We start from the raw sequence: 18,652 nt of genomic DNA, 5'->3' as shown, positions 1-18,652 counted from the left end.
TGAGACTCTTTTGGGGACCAAATGGATTTTTTCTTTTTCTTTTTTTTTGGCATTAAGAGGAATTGAGACTATTTTAGGGACCAAACAACTTTTTTTGTTTTCTTTTTGCAGGTGGTGTGTTTGAAGTTCTGGGGAGCCACTGGAGCATTTTGTTCGCTCAGGACACTTTGCTCTCATGATGGCTTCTCCTTCTCTGTCTCTTTCCCCTTCCTACTAACCATCCATCCAACGGGGAAGCCAGAATGGAGGTTCTGCTTCAGTGGCAAACTGCAAAGCCCCAATGCAGGAACACGGATAGGTAGGCCAAACAGGTGCAGCTGCTTCCTTCGCGTGATGGCGGTGGCAGTGAGAAGTTAGCTGTTAGCTAACAAACTTTACTGAATTAGCAGTTACCCCTGCTAACTGAGTAAAAAGGCACCTTTTAAAGCAGCACATCTATTTATCATGGGAACAGCAACTGACCCTAACCCCATCAGAGCATTTCTTGAATGGCTGTTGCTGGTATTACCTTGTGTTTCCTTTTAGATCGTGAGATTCTTTTTAGATCCCTCTTTGGGGATCAGGGAGCATCTTACTTATTTTTCTTTGAAAATTATTGTGAAACCTTCTCTTAAAAAGCAGTATATAAATGTTTGTAGTCATAGAGAACAGCAAGGGAGTGGGAGACCATGAAAGCATGGTTGTGTCAGCCCAGCATGCAAAGAAGTTGGCTTGGTAGGTGGCTGGCTGGCTGGCTGGCCGGCCTGCCTCAAGGCAAGAGGTGAAGTTGCTGGCCTGGCTTGGGAGAGCAGGCCAGGTCTCCCCAGCCAGGCCTGCTCTCCTGGGAGAGGAGGACAGAGGACTAGGGGTGGGAGAGGAGAGACAGAGGACTAGGGGTGTGCACGAAAACACATTTTGCGTTCCATTCTGAGCGCAGAAAATTAGTCTGTTTATTGGTTTTATAGCCTAAGTATTAAATATAAAACTCTTGTTCACTTACTTATAGAGGATAAGTAATTTCTCTGCAAGAGTATTGTGGGGAGAGTTTTTCTTACAGGTTTGTACTCTTACAGTTGTAACTTATGTTTGTTGGCATTTTGTTGTACTGCTTGGAAAATCATTTTTAAAAAGTTATACAACAAAGAAATGCCACAGGCAGGCGAGGTTAGCGACCTAAGCAAATTTGTCTCAAATTTCCACCCTGATTTCAATGCTCATTAGAGAAAATTAGCTGCAGCCCTATGAATGGAGATGCAGTCTTTCTTCTCCCTACACACTTGCCTTGTGCCTCTTCTTTTCTGTGACTTCAAGATCCACACAGTGCTTTGCTCACTATAAAGATTCTTTATCTTCTCTCGGCTCTACTTTTCCTAGTGTTTCCAGGTGCTGCAGGTAAGATGCAAATGAATTCCAGGAATATTGTAAAGGAGGAGGCTGGTGATCAGGAACAAATAAGCAATCATAAAGAAGGGGAGACTGAAATGCAACCAGCAGTGGGATGCTCAAGCAGAATTAATAAAGGGATTCCACCTAAAAGCTTGTCACTGGCAGCAAGAGAAGAAAAAATGCCAGAAGCTACAGAGTGGCACAATATTCAAGGCATGCCAGATTCAGAGACAGATAAATTGCTGCAATCAGGAAAAGAAAAGGTTGCATCACACCATAAAACAAAATGTGGGACTCAGAATTCAAGAATGTTCTTCCTCAAAATGGGCCATTTTGAGTGTTCAAAGCTTGGAATAGAACACCCTTTGAAAAGGGATCTTGTTATGAATTCGGAACTGAATGACCCGTTCTGAGGTAGAATGTCCTGACCCTGGTCTGGCTGCCATTTTGGATTCAAAAATGGTGGCTGCACCTGCATTGTGGCCATTTTTTCATCCAAAATGGTGGCCAGAATGGTCCTGTGGGATTCCATTGGAACAACTGGCTTACACAGTTGTTCTGATGGAATGTTCTGCACATCCCTAGGGAGGACTGTGTGTGTGGTAAACCTAACCAGGCAAGGAATTTACAGAAGAAGCAGGGGCCTTAAGAACTCAGCACCTAGACAGCAGACTGAGCCGACCTACAGCTTACCTGGTCATCAGCTTCAGAGAGCTGAGCTGTATTCTCAAATTATCCATTTTTAAAAATCAAAATATGCGCATATCATACCAATAAACATTTGCAAATTTTATGCAAAGTGGGGACTTTTTTGGAGATTTTGATTCAGTTGTCTAGAAGTATGCTGCTTGACTCAGGTCTGGAAAACAAATACTGGGAAGTGTTGCAGAATATGAGCTGTCTGCATGGTTTTCAGAACAAACACGAGTGCAAGGTTTAAGACAACTTTATTTGTGAGACAAATGCTTAGAGGTCAGTACAGAACTTGCTGACGCACACTCAGGAACAGGAGGGAGAATAGAAACTCCTAGCTAGCCCAGCCAGTACTGAGGAAGCTACAGTGCCCCCTCTAGCTACATAGCAGATTACATGCAAACTCTACACAGTAAGTTAGGCTACAGCTGTTACATATTCCAATAGGAAGAAGCTGTAATGACTGCCACTTATTTGCAGAATAGACTTCCAACTAAAGCTCTAACATGGGTGCTCCTAAGGAGTACTTGCACAGTGCTAGTTCCAGCACCTCTACACACTCTCACAGATGCATAGACGGTCTTGCATAAAAGTGCAAATACTTTTTGGAGCTTGCCTGTGCTCTGGAAGTGCTCTGTTAACGTGGAAACACCACATCACTTGACTGTCAGCGATGTGTTTCTGCTGTAACAGAACACTCCTGGAGCATGGGCAAGCTCAGAAAACCTATTTGCATTCTTCTGTAAGACTGCCTGCCTATGCTTTGGGGAGAGCACAGAGCAGCACCGGGACTAGTACTGTGCAGATGCTCTCTAGGAGTGCCTGCATTAGGCTGTTCTGGATGTGAGCCATTGTGAAAATTAATATACTCTTTATTAAAATGGTTTATCATTTCATGATGATTGGGTCTCTCTGCTTCGATCTCAGTTTCCCATTCTCAGTTCTCTCTGTTATATCATCTATATAATTAATTCCCATAGATGTGCCGCATAGGATGCGTGGGGATGCGTGCCGGAACTCTTGCAAGAGTGGCGTCACCACTTGCAAGAGTTCCAGGCTTTGGGTGGGTGGTGAGGAGGTGGCTGACTGGCGGGCAAATTTGTGCCAGCATGAGGAGGAGGTGGCTGGCCAGCGGGCGAAGCTGCGTCGGTGTGAGGAAGCGGCGGCCGGTGAAGCCATGCCGGCCTGAGGAGGCGGCCTGTGGGAGGATGTGGTGGCAGGCTGGCTGGAGGAGGCTTGCAGGTGGGATGGGGGACTAGGGGCGCAGATGCTCTGTGCCCGGTCAGCTTGTAGTCTATGATTACTTGGTCATTTTGTTACTGTGGTTGCTATTCAGCCTCTTCATTTATTGGAAAACCCAGGTCACAATCACATTCCAGGCACATTCCCAGTGATTTATAGGGTCATGCAAAGGAGCCCAGAGACCTCTCTGGAACCTGTGTCTCTCCTGACCAGCTCAGTTCCATGCATAGGTAGTAGGCATTTTCAAGGGCAGATCAGCAATGTAGGAATTGATCTGACATTGCTGCAGTCAGTAAAAAAATTGGTCAAATTCCTATCCGATACTGGCTACCTGATGGCAGATTGAAGTTGACAGAATTTGAGTTGGAATTCACACTGGAATTCATGTTGGACTGTCGGAAGCACAAAATGGTGGAAACAGCCATTTTGAAGCCTAAAGAAAATTGATTGTTCCCCATAGAAGTCAATGGGGAAATGTGCTCTTCTGCAGAACACCTCATTAAAAAAATTAAAAATTGCCAGATTCTCTGATTCACTCCAAATTTACTACACAGAGTCATTCCAGCCTGTACTTCACCTCTGTCAAATTTCGAAGTCATAGGCACAGCCCTTTATTTTTTCTGAATATTTTCTATTTCCCCTTATGGCCCTCTGTGGGGAATAATCCCGATGTTAAGTCGGTTTTCTGACTGAAAATCTGACTTGGACCCAACATTTGCCATCCCCAGGGGTTTAGGAATCTGATTCCAATATTTTCAAAATTGGATCAGATCAGATTTGGATCAGATCCAACTTTTATGTATGTGTATGGCCCTAATAGGTAGGGCCTGTGAAACTACAACTCTGCCTCTGTGGGTCTGGTCAGGTGGAGGACATTATTCATTATGTATTTTATTGCCCTGGCATAAATCAATTAGAGATAAGACCTTAAAACACATTATTAACAACGTTAGGGGTTCCGTTATGGAATGTTTGATATTTATTTTGGCAGATGTACAGTATTCCCTTATGTCACCCACCAGGTTGCTATTTTTGCCTCCTTTTCTATGGAAACGAGCAAAATATTTCCCAGCAGAAGGCATCGTCCTAAACTATAATTTCTGTTTCATTAGGATGATTATTTTTGTGATATATGGTGATTGTGGTATGTACTTGTTCATTTTTCTTTGTTATGACCTGTGGTTACATTAAAGTTTTTGACTGCCTTTCTTTTTTTTTTTTTGACTGATTGACTAGCCACCAGCCTGACCTCGTTTGACAGGGGCACTCAGATGAGGGCCTCCAAAGAAGATCTTAAGAACCGGTTTGGGACATATGGAGTAAGGCACTTTCTCAGGTAACCTTGTCCCAAGCCATTTAGGGCTTTAAAGGTTAAGACCAGCACTTTGAATTGGGCCTGGAAACGTACTGGGAACCAGTGCAGCTGATGAAGCACCAACGTGATATGATCAAAATGTCCACTCCCAGTTAATAATCTTGCAGCCATATTTTGTACCAGCTGCAGTTTCCAGATCACTTTCAAAGGCAGCCCCCCCCCCCCCCACAACACATTGCAGTAATCTAAGTGAGAGGTTACCGGAGTATGAGCAACTGTAGCCAAGCTATCTCTGTCCAGGTAAGGTTGCAGTTGGTGTATCAGTTGAATCTGTTGTAAGGAACTGACCCAGCCAGCTCATGTGAGAGGAATTATCGCTGAGTCACTCCTCCCTATTACCTGGTGAGTCTTCTGGGTTTAAACTTTATTAAAAAGAAAAGAAGAATCTCTGGTAGATTGTATCGCTGCCACCAACTGCTCCTTAGTATATTAAAAAAATTCAAACTGGAAGAGACCGATAAAACTTGCAGTCTCATATGTACATTGCTAGCAGGCAAATATTAAAACACGGAGATATATGTTTAAGTGGGGCTGTAGTCAGCTGTTCGAGGGCATATGAACTAGAGACTTCCCCTTTCCCTCTCCCAGAGTAAGTCAAACACTCTGAGAGGGCTTGTAAAACAAAGAAAACAATTTATTGTTTATATATACAGTGGTCCCTCGACTTACAAACTACTCGACATCCGAAGTTTTCGACTTACGAACGACAAAAATGACCGGAAGTCGTTGCCGGTTTAGATGCGGCTTCCTCAACTTACGAATTTTTAGATGCGGTTTCCTCGACTTACGAATGTTTCCAGACCTCCGTGGGTGCGCTTTTCGACTTACGAAAATTTCGACCTACGAACGTGCGTTCAGAACGGATTAACTTCGTAAGTCGAGGGACCACTGTATGTAAGAAAATAATAAACTGGTTCAGGATTTCACCCATAGGTGTTGCCAATGATATTAGCTTAGTGGTTACAAGATTATTCAAAATGCCCAGATGTCCTCAGGCGGTGCTTAACTTGTTCATTTCTAGACTGAAGTTGAAGATCGGTAATTCAAAAGCAGATACTTGAGCAATACACAATAATTTCTAAAACAGGTTTTACTAAAACACTTTCTCCTAAGTCTAACCTTCTGAAGCCATAAGCCTTAACTTCCTTCCCTTGGACCTCACCAGGACCTAGGTGGAACTAATCCCTGAAATCTCTGACCCTCAGAACTCACCCTGCAAGAATCTCCATTGTTCCACTCTCACCTGGGCACACCTTCTTCTTCCCAGAAGCCCCTCTGGAGCCCTCTTGTCCCACCCACCTGGTGTACCGATTGGGTCATGACCTAGGGTCTCCAGTCTGTCAATCAAAGTCAACTGTTTTTCCCCACTTAACTCTATCAGTGCTGGTTGGCTGCCCACTACACTCACCCCGTCTTTAAAATGAGACTAGGAGGTAGAAACAGAGTGAGACCTCCTGTCTCAAAAAGATGGTAACTGAGATGGTAACTAACTCAGTGCTGGTTGCCCACCCACTACAGCTGGTAAAAAGTGCTCCGAGCTACAGAGGCCACTTGTGACATGCTGGATCCAGTGACAGTACTGGATCAGTTAGCACCTCCAGACTGCGAACTTGGTTTTTCAGGTGGAATGCAACCCCATTTAGAACAGGCTGAACATCATTCACCTGGGCAGAGGAAGTCAGTATTTGGAGCACATTCCTGTACTGTATCTGGAGTACTTCCTGTACTTCAGGTACAGGAACAACCTTTCCTAGTTAATTAGGCAGTTCTTATCAGGAGGCATAATAGCCATCCCACACACTTAGACATGTTGGCTCATTTGAATGGGTGCTGAACATTATTTTTAAAAGAACAATCTAAAAAGAAGCCTGTGCTCTAAATTAAACTTGCAGGTCAGTTCAGAACTGGAGAAAGCTCAGGCTTACATTTTAGGAAGGATGGCATGAAAATAGAAGCCAAAGCAAGTCATATTTTCTGAACAACTTTAATTCACCAGAGCGTTTTCCAGACTATGAGATTTGCAACGGTTAAAGTGATGCAAATTGCAGCTGAATTAGGCAGCAGTTTGAAACCACGAGCACAGCGGCTTTGATGCAGTTTTCTATGCAACATGACAGGGTTTTGGCCATCTGTATTACCTGCCACTGCAGCAGATTTTCCATGCAGGAGGTGTCCATATTCCACTTGGATCACATTCACTGCCTCCCCCCATTTTCAGCCAATTGGGTCGCGGAGGGGGTGGAATACCGCTGACATGGCAAACTCTTTAAAAAAAACAACACCACCAAAACATTTCTTGGTGCTTTTGCTCAAACTTTCTCCTTTGCACAAGCAGAAGCACTGGGGCATGAGACCAATGGGATCAAAAAGCCAAGGACGAAAGCAGAAATGAAATGGAGAGGAAATAATTAGGTATATATTTTTTAAAGAAAACAAATTGGCTTTACATATCAAATTCCAGAGACAAATGTGACTGAAACCTAGGGCCAAAGGCAGAAATGAAAAACCAAGATGCAACAGTATATTAAGAAAAATATATTGTGTGGCTTTACATATCAACAGATCCTTGATCTGCCGAATCTTAATGAAAAACATGAGTAATTGAAATCAAAAGCCAAAAGCAGATGAGAAACAAGTTGCATCCTTGCACCATTGTGGGTTGCACCCTTGCACAAGAACTCATGTTGAAAAATTAAAAAAAATTTTTTTTACATGAGTGGCAACATTATTTCAGGAATGGGCGGAAAGGGGCTGTAAAAATGGGCAAATCCAAGTGAACCATCCAGACCACACCACGCTGCAATGCATCAAACATGGGGCAAGCCTCTGTGTAACAGGAAAACACAGCACTTTCCTGCAACAGTTTTACGAAGTTATAGGGCCAAAACACATCAATAAAACCCGAATCAAGGCATTGGATATATGGACGGCATCCTGGTGATAGTGCAGTGACCGTAATGTCACAACATGAGAAATACGGAGGGGTGCTTAATGGACACTTTGCAAAACTGTTGCAGTGTGTAATCTGGAAAATGTCCAGAAAGAGGTGGGGCATAGGTGATACCAAAGAAATTTCTACACCTAGCCAATGATGCAATTTCCAGTTGTGTGGTTGTCATGTATTTACTGTTCTATTCCTGCTTTTGTGCCTTTAATGGAAGTCTGCAGAAATTAAGCAGCTGAAGCTTTGTCCGGTAAGTGGCAGGAAAAGCTTTACCTGATTATTTCTGTCTCAGCTGCTGTTAAAGGTTTGGGGTATCCCAAATGCCTGAAATTCTTCCCCTTTGTGCTATACAGTATTAAAAGGTTCAGGTTTGGGCCCAGTTATCAGCTTCAAATCTGAGTGCTTTATGCTATTTAAGAGGAAGTTTCTGGAAACTGGGAAAGCAAAAAGATGTTCTTTTTCATGTTTTTCCTCTCCTGAAGCTTACCCATCAGGCAAAAGAAAAACTAAGGGTGTTTCCACACAGTAAAGAGGTATCAAAGTGATCAATCTGAGACATAACATTGCTCTGCAAATAGGGTAATAACTGGATGGTCATTTGGGCTTGGTAGAGGATTTCTAGTCTTTCCCGGCAATATATGTTTGTATTTTCACCTCTTGGGAGTTCTTACATAGCACATTAGCTTATTATATATTTAAATTAAAGGGCACAATTGCCCATTATATTTATTTATCATATTTTTATACCGCCTGATACGTACATCTCGAAGCAGTGTACAAAATTTAAAACAATATTTAAAAATAAGCACAGATTATTTATTTATTTATTTATTTATTTATTTAACTTGTATACTGCCCAAACTTTCGTGTCTGGGCGGTTAACAATGACATAAAAAGTTAAAACAAATATAAAAGGTTAAAACAGATTAACAATTTAAAAACAGTATAAAATTAAAACCTACAAATTAAAACAGCTGAAAAAGCTTGAATGAAGAGATGGGTCTTCAGATGTTTTTTAAAAAATAGTCAGAGATGGGGAGGATCGCATCTCATCAGGGAGTACATTCCACAATCTCGGGGCAGCAATCGAGAAGGCCCATCTCTGTGTGGCCACCAGACGGGCTGGCGGTAACTGGAGACGGACCTCTTCAAGTGACCTCAATGGGCGGTAGGGCACATATCGACGCACATAACGCACATAACAATGGGTGGTGGGGCACATAATGAAGAAGACATTCTCTTAAATACCCAGGGCCTAAGCCGTTTAACTAGCACTTTCTATTCTGCCCGGAAACCAATTGGCAGCCAGTGTAGCTCCCTCAGCAAAGGAGTAATGTGGTCTCTCTGAGATGACCCGGAGACCAACCTGGTTGCCGCATTCTGAAGCAACTGAAGTTTCCGGACTATGTACAAAGGCAGCCCCACATAGAGCACATTTCAGAAGTCCAGTCTGGAGGTTACCAACAGATGTAACACTGTTTTGAGGTCATTGATCTCTAGAAATGGACGCAGCTGATGTATTAGCCGAAGCTGATAGAAAGCACCCCTGGCCACCGCCTCAACCTGAGAAAGCAGGGAGAGGTGTGGATCCAGAAGTACTCCCAGACTAGGAGTGTGCACGGACCAGTCCGGAGCCATGCAAAAGGCCTCAGGACCGGTCTGGAATTCGGCTGGTCCGGCGGTCCAGCACTTGGGGGAGTGTGGCTTTAAGAGCGGGGGGGGGGTAGTACTTACCCGCCCCCGCCGCTCTTCCCCCTCCGGCGCTGGACTTGGTTAAAACATTTTTGGGGCAGCAGAGCTCCTCCCTGCCGCCCCTGCCCCTGTTGTTGCCTGAAACTTCTGAAAGAACTCCCAAAGTTCCAAGAAGTAGAAGCTGGCAGCGTGCACCCGTCACCGCCACGTGTGCACCGCATACATCACTGACGTATGTGGCATGTGTGTGCCGCGGCGGGTGCATGCACCCACCGCCAGCTTCTGCTCTAATGTCTCCCAGAATTATGTCCCTAAGGACTGCTCAGCCCTCCCCACTTGCATGATGGTGCAGGCTTAGTCTGGATGTTAGTCCATGAGCCAAGCCCCCAAACCTTGGCCATTGGTACCATTTCAGGGGATGAATGCTCATAGTGATTGCTAGCAATCCCCCACACCCTGCCAGGGCTACGGTCAGGGTTAGGGAAACAATGGACAAATTGTTGTACTCTCTCCATGGAGTAATCTTTGGATTATGTAAATGACAGGTTGATGATGATCTAGTAAATCCTTCTATATTCCACTAGCAAGGAAATGAACAAGGTCTTGTCTACAATATATGGCCAGCCATTGAAAGAGTATGGATCAGAGCCTCTGCGGGAAAGCTTCAATTTTGTTGATGGGATAGATGGGCCCACACAGTCTGTGGGAGGGGTGTGTGAATTTTTGGGAGACCCAAGGAAGAGAGCCCATGGAAGGAACTTGGTCAAGATCCTGCACAAACCTGGAACTAGCCCTTAGTGTGACTTGGTCAAGACTGAATACCTGCTCCCAGATCAGCTGGGATCTGGATACCTGCTCCCGGATCAGCTGATGGCCTACCAACTACATATTTCTCGTCTGCATTCATTTTTTGTTTGTTCTTCCCTATCCAGTCTTGTACCACTGAAAACACTGATTAAGAGTTCCCACTGTCTCCTGATAATTTTTTTTTTTTAGCCTTGCAAAGTAGGAAGTGTTCCTGCTATATATACACCTTGTTGGGGCAATTTAGATTTCACATATGAAGCCCTTCAGAAGATGCAGAAAGGCCCACACAAGCAAAGGTAATGTAGAACAGCCTTTTATTCTGACAAGGTCTGCTTTTTAAAGCAATAATTCACATTCCAAGTGGATGCTTACTAAATCCTTTCAAAATTAATATATTTTAAACCAATCTTGTATCCCTAAATAGAATACTACTACTACATTTGCATGTAGGAGGCCACCTCTGAATTTACTGTAAAATGTGGAAGTTTATAAATTTTAATAAACAATGATGTTTACTGTGCTCATATTAGCCTTTGTAGGTTAGACAGGTGACTGCTGGGAAGAGGGCCTTTTCTACTGGCTATCCAACCTCTAGAACTGCCTTCCTAAGAATATTCATCTGGCACCTTCTTCACTATCTTTTTGGCACCAGGCAAAATTCTCCCTGTTTTCTTGGGCTTTTAATGGTATTTGATGGCTTTATGATTGCTTCACCCCTCCCCTGCTTTAATGGTAGTGTTTTGTGGATTTGTAATCACTGGACCATGGTTACTTTTTTTAATCTGCCCTATCCCCCCCACCCATTGCTTTTATTTTATTATGATGTGATATTTGTTAGTCACCTTGAAGCATAATGTGAAAGGTGGGATATAAATCCTTAAAAATATTCTGCTACAAGATATGCTTTCAAGGAAAGATGATTAAATAACTTTATTAGGTGGGCATGGATGCCCTGAGCACCAGGTACTAGGTCATACCAACAGGAGGGCTGGTTGTTGGCCTCTTTTCCCCACTTGCGAGCTTCCCAGAACCATCTGGTTGTCCACTGCATGAATTGGGATGCTGGATTAGATGGGCTTTTGGCCTGCTCCATCAGGGCTTTTTAAAATTTCTTATGGTTTTGTACTACAAGTGGCAAAATTCAGAGCAATCCTTATCACCTAAACATCTTACTTTTGAATAAATGAAATGAATGGGGTTTAGCGGAGTAGAGTTAAGGTGTTCAATTATTTATTGTGGAAGTAGCCTTATTGAAGGGAAATTTCTCTAGAGTAGGGGTTCTCAAGCTTGCGTCCCCAGATATTGATGAACTACAACTCCCATCATTCCCAGCCCCAATGGCCATTGGGGCTGGGAATGATTGGAGTTTGTAGTGCAACAACATTTGGGGATCCAAGCTTAAGAACCCCTGCTCTAGAATATTAAACAGGCAGTATTTGGGGGAATAAGGGTAAAGTGGCTTGAAGATGCTGGTAAGGCAGAGAAATCTTTCACATTATTTACTCGAAAACCAAGAGAAATATTTTGGATAAAATTATTTGGCAATTACAGACCATTATACAGTTTTTGTTTTATTTTTGAAAGTGTAGCTTAAGGGAGCTGCCACCGATTTAGACCAGTTTATTCCCCCCACCCCTTCATGGTATGGCACTCAGCCACAACTATCTGTGAGCCAAAGCAATAATTAGGTTACACTCTTATACCATCTTACCATAGTTAAGTTCTTTTGAACCAATGAAGCATTCCTATAACAGCAGCTTTGAAGGTGGAGATGATTTTCATGGAGTCTGTAGCATAGAGGAAAAGAGTTAAATACCCTAGCATGCTGTGGTGCCAATCTTCATTGCCCGTGCTCAGTGCAACTGCTAGTTCGATTTTAAAAGAAAGCTGGGAAGCTGTGTTGAATGTAAATTGCCATTTCATCCTAAATCGGATTTAGGGTTGCCAGGTTGCAATTGGGGATCTGCCCAGGATCTTTACACTCCACAAGGGATTGGAGAATGAGGCATCCATCACTTCTGCTCATTGCTCCCCTGGTCGAGATGGATGCCCCATCTCTTTCACCTTGCATAACAATCCTTACTCCAGGTGTGCCTATCTGGCAGAAGAGGCCATAGCTGCCTCATCTCCCCACTGCATGAAGGAACGTAAAATATTAACCAAATTGCAACTGACAGCTGTAAAGGACTTACTTTTAAGTGCTGATATTTAAAATGAGACTGCCAAGGAGCAGCAAAATAGGTGAATTTGGGTGTTTCAGTAAATTGATACAAAGTTGATGTAAGTACATAGAGGATATGTCAACATAAAATTATAAAAGAACTGCTACAAAGCTAAATACAAAAGCCAATAGGAAAACTAGATGAATTATTAGTTCAAGGTAATAAGGAGAATGATTTCATCTGCTCAAATGAACCTTCTTCTCTTGGATACACTTTGGTTCCCTGATCTGGAAGCACTACATACAAAGGCTACATCATTTAACATTTTTCTCATTTTAGTAATTAAATAATTTCTCATCCTAGTGAGAAAGAAAGAAATATAGCACAATCTTTTGAACAATGGGAATACATGTGTCAACTGGGAGTAACAATCTCATGGGTGTGTCAATTAAAGACAATAATTTTTTGCTGGGGTGGTATTATACCACACCTAGGATTAAACTTATGTTTCATACAGATTCAGGGCAAACCTGGAGGTATAAGGCACAGAATGCTCATTTCTTACATGTATAGTGAGAGTGCAGGATTGTATGTTTTTGGAGTGCAATTGCGAGGTTATCAGAAAAGTTGCCAGAGGCAATACTGCTCTTAAGATCCAGGTGGTATTCTGAAATGCCTTGAGAGGCCAGAAAGAAAACCAGTGCCTAGTCAACTATTTACATACGGAAGCTAAAATGTTATTGGCCACATACTGGAAAAACTACAACAGAACCAACTTTAGATGAACAGGGTAGAAAAGTTTGGTGGGTTATTCTAATGTTAAAAATAAATGCTTTGAATGCATTTTATTGTTGATACATCTTGTGTGGCTGTCTCAACTGTTTATATTTTTCTTTTTTTGGTCTATTGACTAATAAAGTTACCAACTTGCATTAAAGAATGGAGGGATGAATGCAAAAACTGATTTTATAAATTATTGACAGAAATGTTTGGATTAGTGGAAATTATTGTAATGATAATTTTACTCAACAAAATTTAAGGATACAAGATCTCTCTCTAATATTAAATTAATATGATTGGACAAGAAAGTTAAAGGATTTATGATACATCAATGGGAATTGATAATAGGAAGCAAGTAAGATAGTGTAAAGCATGACGTTGCCATGTGTTTAGTATGTTATAAATTACCTTTTTGTCATTTTCATGGTAATACAGATTGAAAGAATGCTTTGTATGTTTTATTATTTTTATTTTCAATAAAATATAACCATGAAATCTCCTTCTTTACTTACTTGAAAAATCAGAGTTTAGGCTTTCAAGGACTTGAGCTTCTGCTGCTACAGATGCTGTTGCTTACAAGCACTGTGTCATCCTCTTCTGTACTGCAACCAAAACATTCAGATTTGGGAAAACCCAAATTCTGCAATGAGAACATATTATGCAAACACATTTTCAAAGTGGCTTTGAGTTAATGGGTGCTTTAATCTCTCATCTCAGTTAGTCAAGAACAGCTATTCATTTTATAACAGGGTTTCACATCTTCAAATTCTACATGATGGTCAGAAATTCACAGAAACACCATGATAATGAAGTTTAGTTGCTCATCATTTTTTGGTGTTTCAACATCTTCCACAATTTGGATGAACATCATTTACAGAATATCTCTAATTGGGTTTTGTCCTCAAAAGTTATCCAGAATTCGCTACCCAGTGCTTGAGAGTGAGGCAAAGCTCAGTTCATGGCTTTCATAAAAGAGGCTGTTTTATGAAAATAAAATATCTTCCAAACTAAAATGAGTAGAAAAACCAACCATGTTGGGTTGTCTACAAACAGATGGCTACATTCACTGTATCATTAGAGCAACTTATCTTTGCCATGTGATTCAGCCACAGACCCAGCCATATAGGCCAGGACCAAGATCTGCCTTAGCCTTGTGAACACCGTAGATTTTTTTAATGTACACAATTTTGCAAGTTCAAACCCTGAACATGATCTTCCTTTAGAAAAGGCTGGGAGGAGTCACCACACAAGCAAGTGCAGTGCCAGAGCCAAACCGAGGGAGTGATGCATGGGCCCATACAACCAACTCACACATGACCTATGTTGCCTTTTGTGCCACCCAGACCATCCAGGTATACCTCCCCTATGTTGATTTGCTTTAGTGCTTGGGGCTGCTGGTTATTGCCCCTTAAGACTTTCTTCCCCCCATATCATCTGACTGTATGGTTCCTTATACCAGCAGTAACCAGGAGGCTCATGAATTGTTACCGGTCTTCCTCCCTATGCTCACTGGAGTTTATTTATTTATTTGTTTGTTCCATTTTTATACCACCCTTCCAAAAAGGCTCAGGGAGGTTTACATTAAAACGAAACCATTAAAATCAGTTAGCGATTAAAACAGAAATGATAAGACAGTGTAAAACAACAATAATTAACAATTAAAACATCATAAAGCAGCAATTAAATGATCAGAACAATGTAAAAACCCTGAAAACCAGGTTGCAACATTAAAACCCATTAAAATAATATTAATTAAAATCCTGGGTGGACAGGTGTGTCTTTAAAGGCTTTTAAAAAGCTGTCAGAGATGGGGAGGCTCAGTTTATGTGGCCAGAGGGTGCATAATTTCCATCACCAAGGTACCCCCTTGTGTGTTCTATGTGTGCAAAACTTGAGGGCAAATGTAGTCCCATGTTGCATGCCCTCTCATCTAAGTGACGGGCTCCCTATGGGTGTTTATCTACTACTGCTGTGTCGGGGCTCCTTTTTCCTTGGGGTTGGCTCCAGCCTCAGAGATTGGGCTCTTTAAGATGTCGCCAATCAGATGCCCGTCCTTATGGTCCTTGTCCCTCAGCCTCTGGTTCCTCGAGCTCCCACTTGCTGGCTAGCTCTCACCAGTCTGGCCCCTCATCATTGGCTGACTGCTCTTTGATGCCCAAACTCTCGCGAAATGACCAGGTCCTGCGAGACTTCAGTGCAAGATCTTGTGAGTCCAATTCTGGGTCTCGTGGGATGTCACCACTTGTGGCCGATGCTTTTTGGGCTGCACTGGGGAGCCTGAGGGGGTGATGTGGACCCAACAAAGGGTTTTATTGAATGCTCGGAGGTGGGTCGCCAACCTCCATGTGTAAAGGAAGGGGACCATTGCCGCCCTCCGCCCTCTCCATTGGGTGAGTGATGGTGATGGAACCCTGACATGCTGTTATACTGTGATCAATGGCAGCTAATTCTGATGGCTATATGCTGCCTCCAGATTAGAGGCAGTAGGCCTCTGAATACCGGTTACATGAGAGCAGTGGTAGGAGAGGGAGTATGCCTCCATCTCCTGGATGTGTGGCTTTCCAAGGCATCTATTCTCTGTCATGGTAGAGTGGGAGAAGGTGGGAAGAGCAATATGTTTTAGACTCTCCATTAAGTCTGATGGAAATGTTTTGACTTATAGCACCTCTTTTGCCAGGTTTATCCCAACATACAGTCCAGGAACTGGGTCTGAGGGAGTTTAGGATTCAGACTAAAGCTGTTCCTCTCCTGTCCCCTCCTCACTGTCCATTTTCAGCCTCTCTGTCAGCAGAATAGTGCTGTTGGTAGGGATATGCCCGTGTAATGACAATGTCAGTGCGACATTACCGGCACAGGGAACTTACACCAAATCCTAGAGCTTCAGCTAGTACAAACAGAACCTAAGCAAATGAAGATCCTAATCATATTTGCTGATTGTTTCTTTTCCCCTCAGAAATGGTTCTTCTGATCGTCCTCCTGTTCTTGGTTGCTCTGCTGCAGCAATCTCTAGGAGAGGTATGAGCCTTAAACTTAAATAAAATATATATCCGACATGGCCTGGTCAGAGATTTAGTCACTTGGAGACCCACAATTCCTGGAAAATAGTACTAATCCCACTAGTACTAGAGTTTCCAGCAAGACATACTGTGTAATATTTTTGGTCTATCAGATTTCAAAGAGTCAACAATGTATCCCCACAAAAGGGGAGGGGGATACAAAATCCCTCCTCTAGCTGTGAGGAATGCCAAGGTAGGCTGCCACCATCCACTTTTTAATATGAGCAGATCCACCCTTCCAAGGGAATATTCTGGGAGAGTAGAGTGGAAAACTCCTCCCTACAAAAAAGGCTTGAGCAGTCTTAGGCCTTCAGGAGTGTGTGACTAGGGCAGGGCCCAATAAAGAGTGATACTCTTTAACAACAACAGGGATTTATCTGCTGAGATTACATCTGCTAGGGACATCAGCTGTGGAACTCCAACACAGTGTAGAGGCTCCTAGGCCACAAATGCTGTGCAAGCAGAGCACTGGCAGGGTCTGTTGGACAAGTAGTGGCCAGTGCAGGCACCGCCAGGGGTGGCGATGAGAGGCACCTTTAAGAGTAAAGCAATCGGTGCTTACCTCTGCTCTCGCTGGACCTGAACACTGCTTGGAGCAGCAGCATGCTGCCCAGCACCCCCTGTGGCATGGGATCAGCTCTGCGGAGGCCAGGTGAGTAGCAGAGGCGATCCCCCATCGCAGGCAGATACTGGGAGGTGTGCTGCTGCTCTGAGCAGTGTCCAGGTGCGGCAAAAGCGGAGGTAAGCACTGATTGCTTTACTCTTAAAGGTGCCTCTTGCCACCGCCTGCTACTGTGTTGGACCTTTCTGTTGCCCTAGATTGAGAGGATGCTCTATAACTGTTACGATTAACTTTGAGGCTTAGCTGGATTAGCTGAGCTCACAATGAAGGCGATGGATCAGTGTATGGGTTTTACTGTGAAATGTGATTCCAAATAAACTTGTTCAGCTCACAGGTGCTCACTTTGACATCTTTGATGAGCTGCAAGGTGCAACACACACACACACACACACACACACACACACACACACCCCATACTGTATGCTACTCAAATGGCTTGCTGGCAAAGAGGTATGCCTTTACAGCCAATGAATGTCAGAAACAGTCTTGCAGGTGCCTGAAGTCATGAAGAAGCTGTCTGAGGTCCACAAACCTCGAAATTGCCCTACTTGTGTTGTCAACAGGCCTGCTCAAATTTGGCCTTCTTACAGAAGTTGGCCTGATGGACTGATTAATTGAGTGATTAAGTTCCTTTAAGTCAGTGTTGACTCTTAGCGACCACAAAGATAGATTCTCTCCAGGATGATCTGTCTTCAGCTTGGCCTTTAAGGTCTCTCAGTGGTGCATTCATTGCTGTCGTAATCGAGTTCATCCACCTTGCTGCTGGTCGTCCTCTTATTTCTTTTCCTTCAACTTTTCCCAGCATTATGGACTTTTCAAGGGAGCTGGGTTGTTGCATAATGTGTCCAAAGTATGATAGTCTGAGCCTGGTCATTTGTGCCTTGAGTGAAAAATCTGGATTGATTTGTTCTATGATCCATTTGTTTGTTTTCCCGGATGTCCGTGGTATCCTCACAAGTCTTCTCCAGCACCAAAGTTCAAAAGCTTTTTCTATCCTGCTTCTTCAAAGTCCAGCTTTCACATCCATAGAGTGTCAAGGGAAAAATCATTGTCTGAACAATTCTAATCTTTGTAGGTATAGACACGTCATGGCATTTAAATATCCTTTCCAAGGCCTTCATTACAACCTACCAAGTGCTAGTCTGTGGTCAATTTCTTGGCTACTGGATCCTTTACTGTTGATGGTGAGGGCAGAGCAAAATGGTGACTGGTTAACAGCCCAACTTCCAAGCTCCTGCCTGTACCTGGACTTTCCTCCTTCCCAGGCATTCCATCCAAGGGATTGACACCATCCCTCAGGGTGAGGAAATGATTGCAGAAAAGTCCTAACAGCAAGAGCCCTCCTGAGGAAGGGGGGGGGAGGAAGAAGAAACAGCTGAGGATTGAAACTTCCTTCCCCCACCCACAGAGGCAGTGATGGGAAATTTGTTCACTGTGAGTACCAAGAACAGATTCACAGCCCTGGCCGCGGAAGCCCCCCTCCCCCCGGCCAACAACCAAGCCAGCAGCACCCCAGAAGACAGATACCAAACAAACCACATTGAAAGGAGGGAAACTCCTTGAGACAGGGGGACGGAAGTTTTATAGCACCTGACCAAAGCACCTTACTCCCAATCTGACCTTGTTGCCCAGCAGCTAAGCGACACCTGTCTGATTTCCACTGAGAGCCTGATAATTATCTTGGGTCATTTGTATGAAATAGGGGGGAAACTTGAGAATTTAACACAGGCTTTCACTCACTTCAAGGCTAGAACCCAACAAAGGGTTAAAATCTCAGCTGACATCAATAGCTCCCAGCTGGCCAGTCTCCTACCCCCGCATCTGACTCACCGCACAGGGCATGTCCAAAAGTATCTGAAAATAACAGGGTTAAGCTGCAAAGAATTTTTCAGACCCACCAAATTCTTATTCACT

Source organism: Hemicordylus capensis, chromosome 1 (genome assembly GCF_027244095.1).
Source record: "Hemicordylus capensis ecotype Gifberg chromosome 1, rHemCap1.1.pri, whole genome shotgun sequence".
Taxonomy (NCBI): Eukaryota; Metazoa; Chordata; class Lepidosauria; order Squamata; family Cordylidae; genus Hemicordylus; species Hemicordylus capensis.
The sequence above is the reverse complement of the archived record's forward strand: the minus strand, read 5'-3'. Positions refer to the sequence as shown.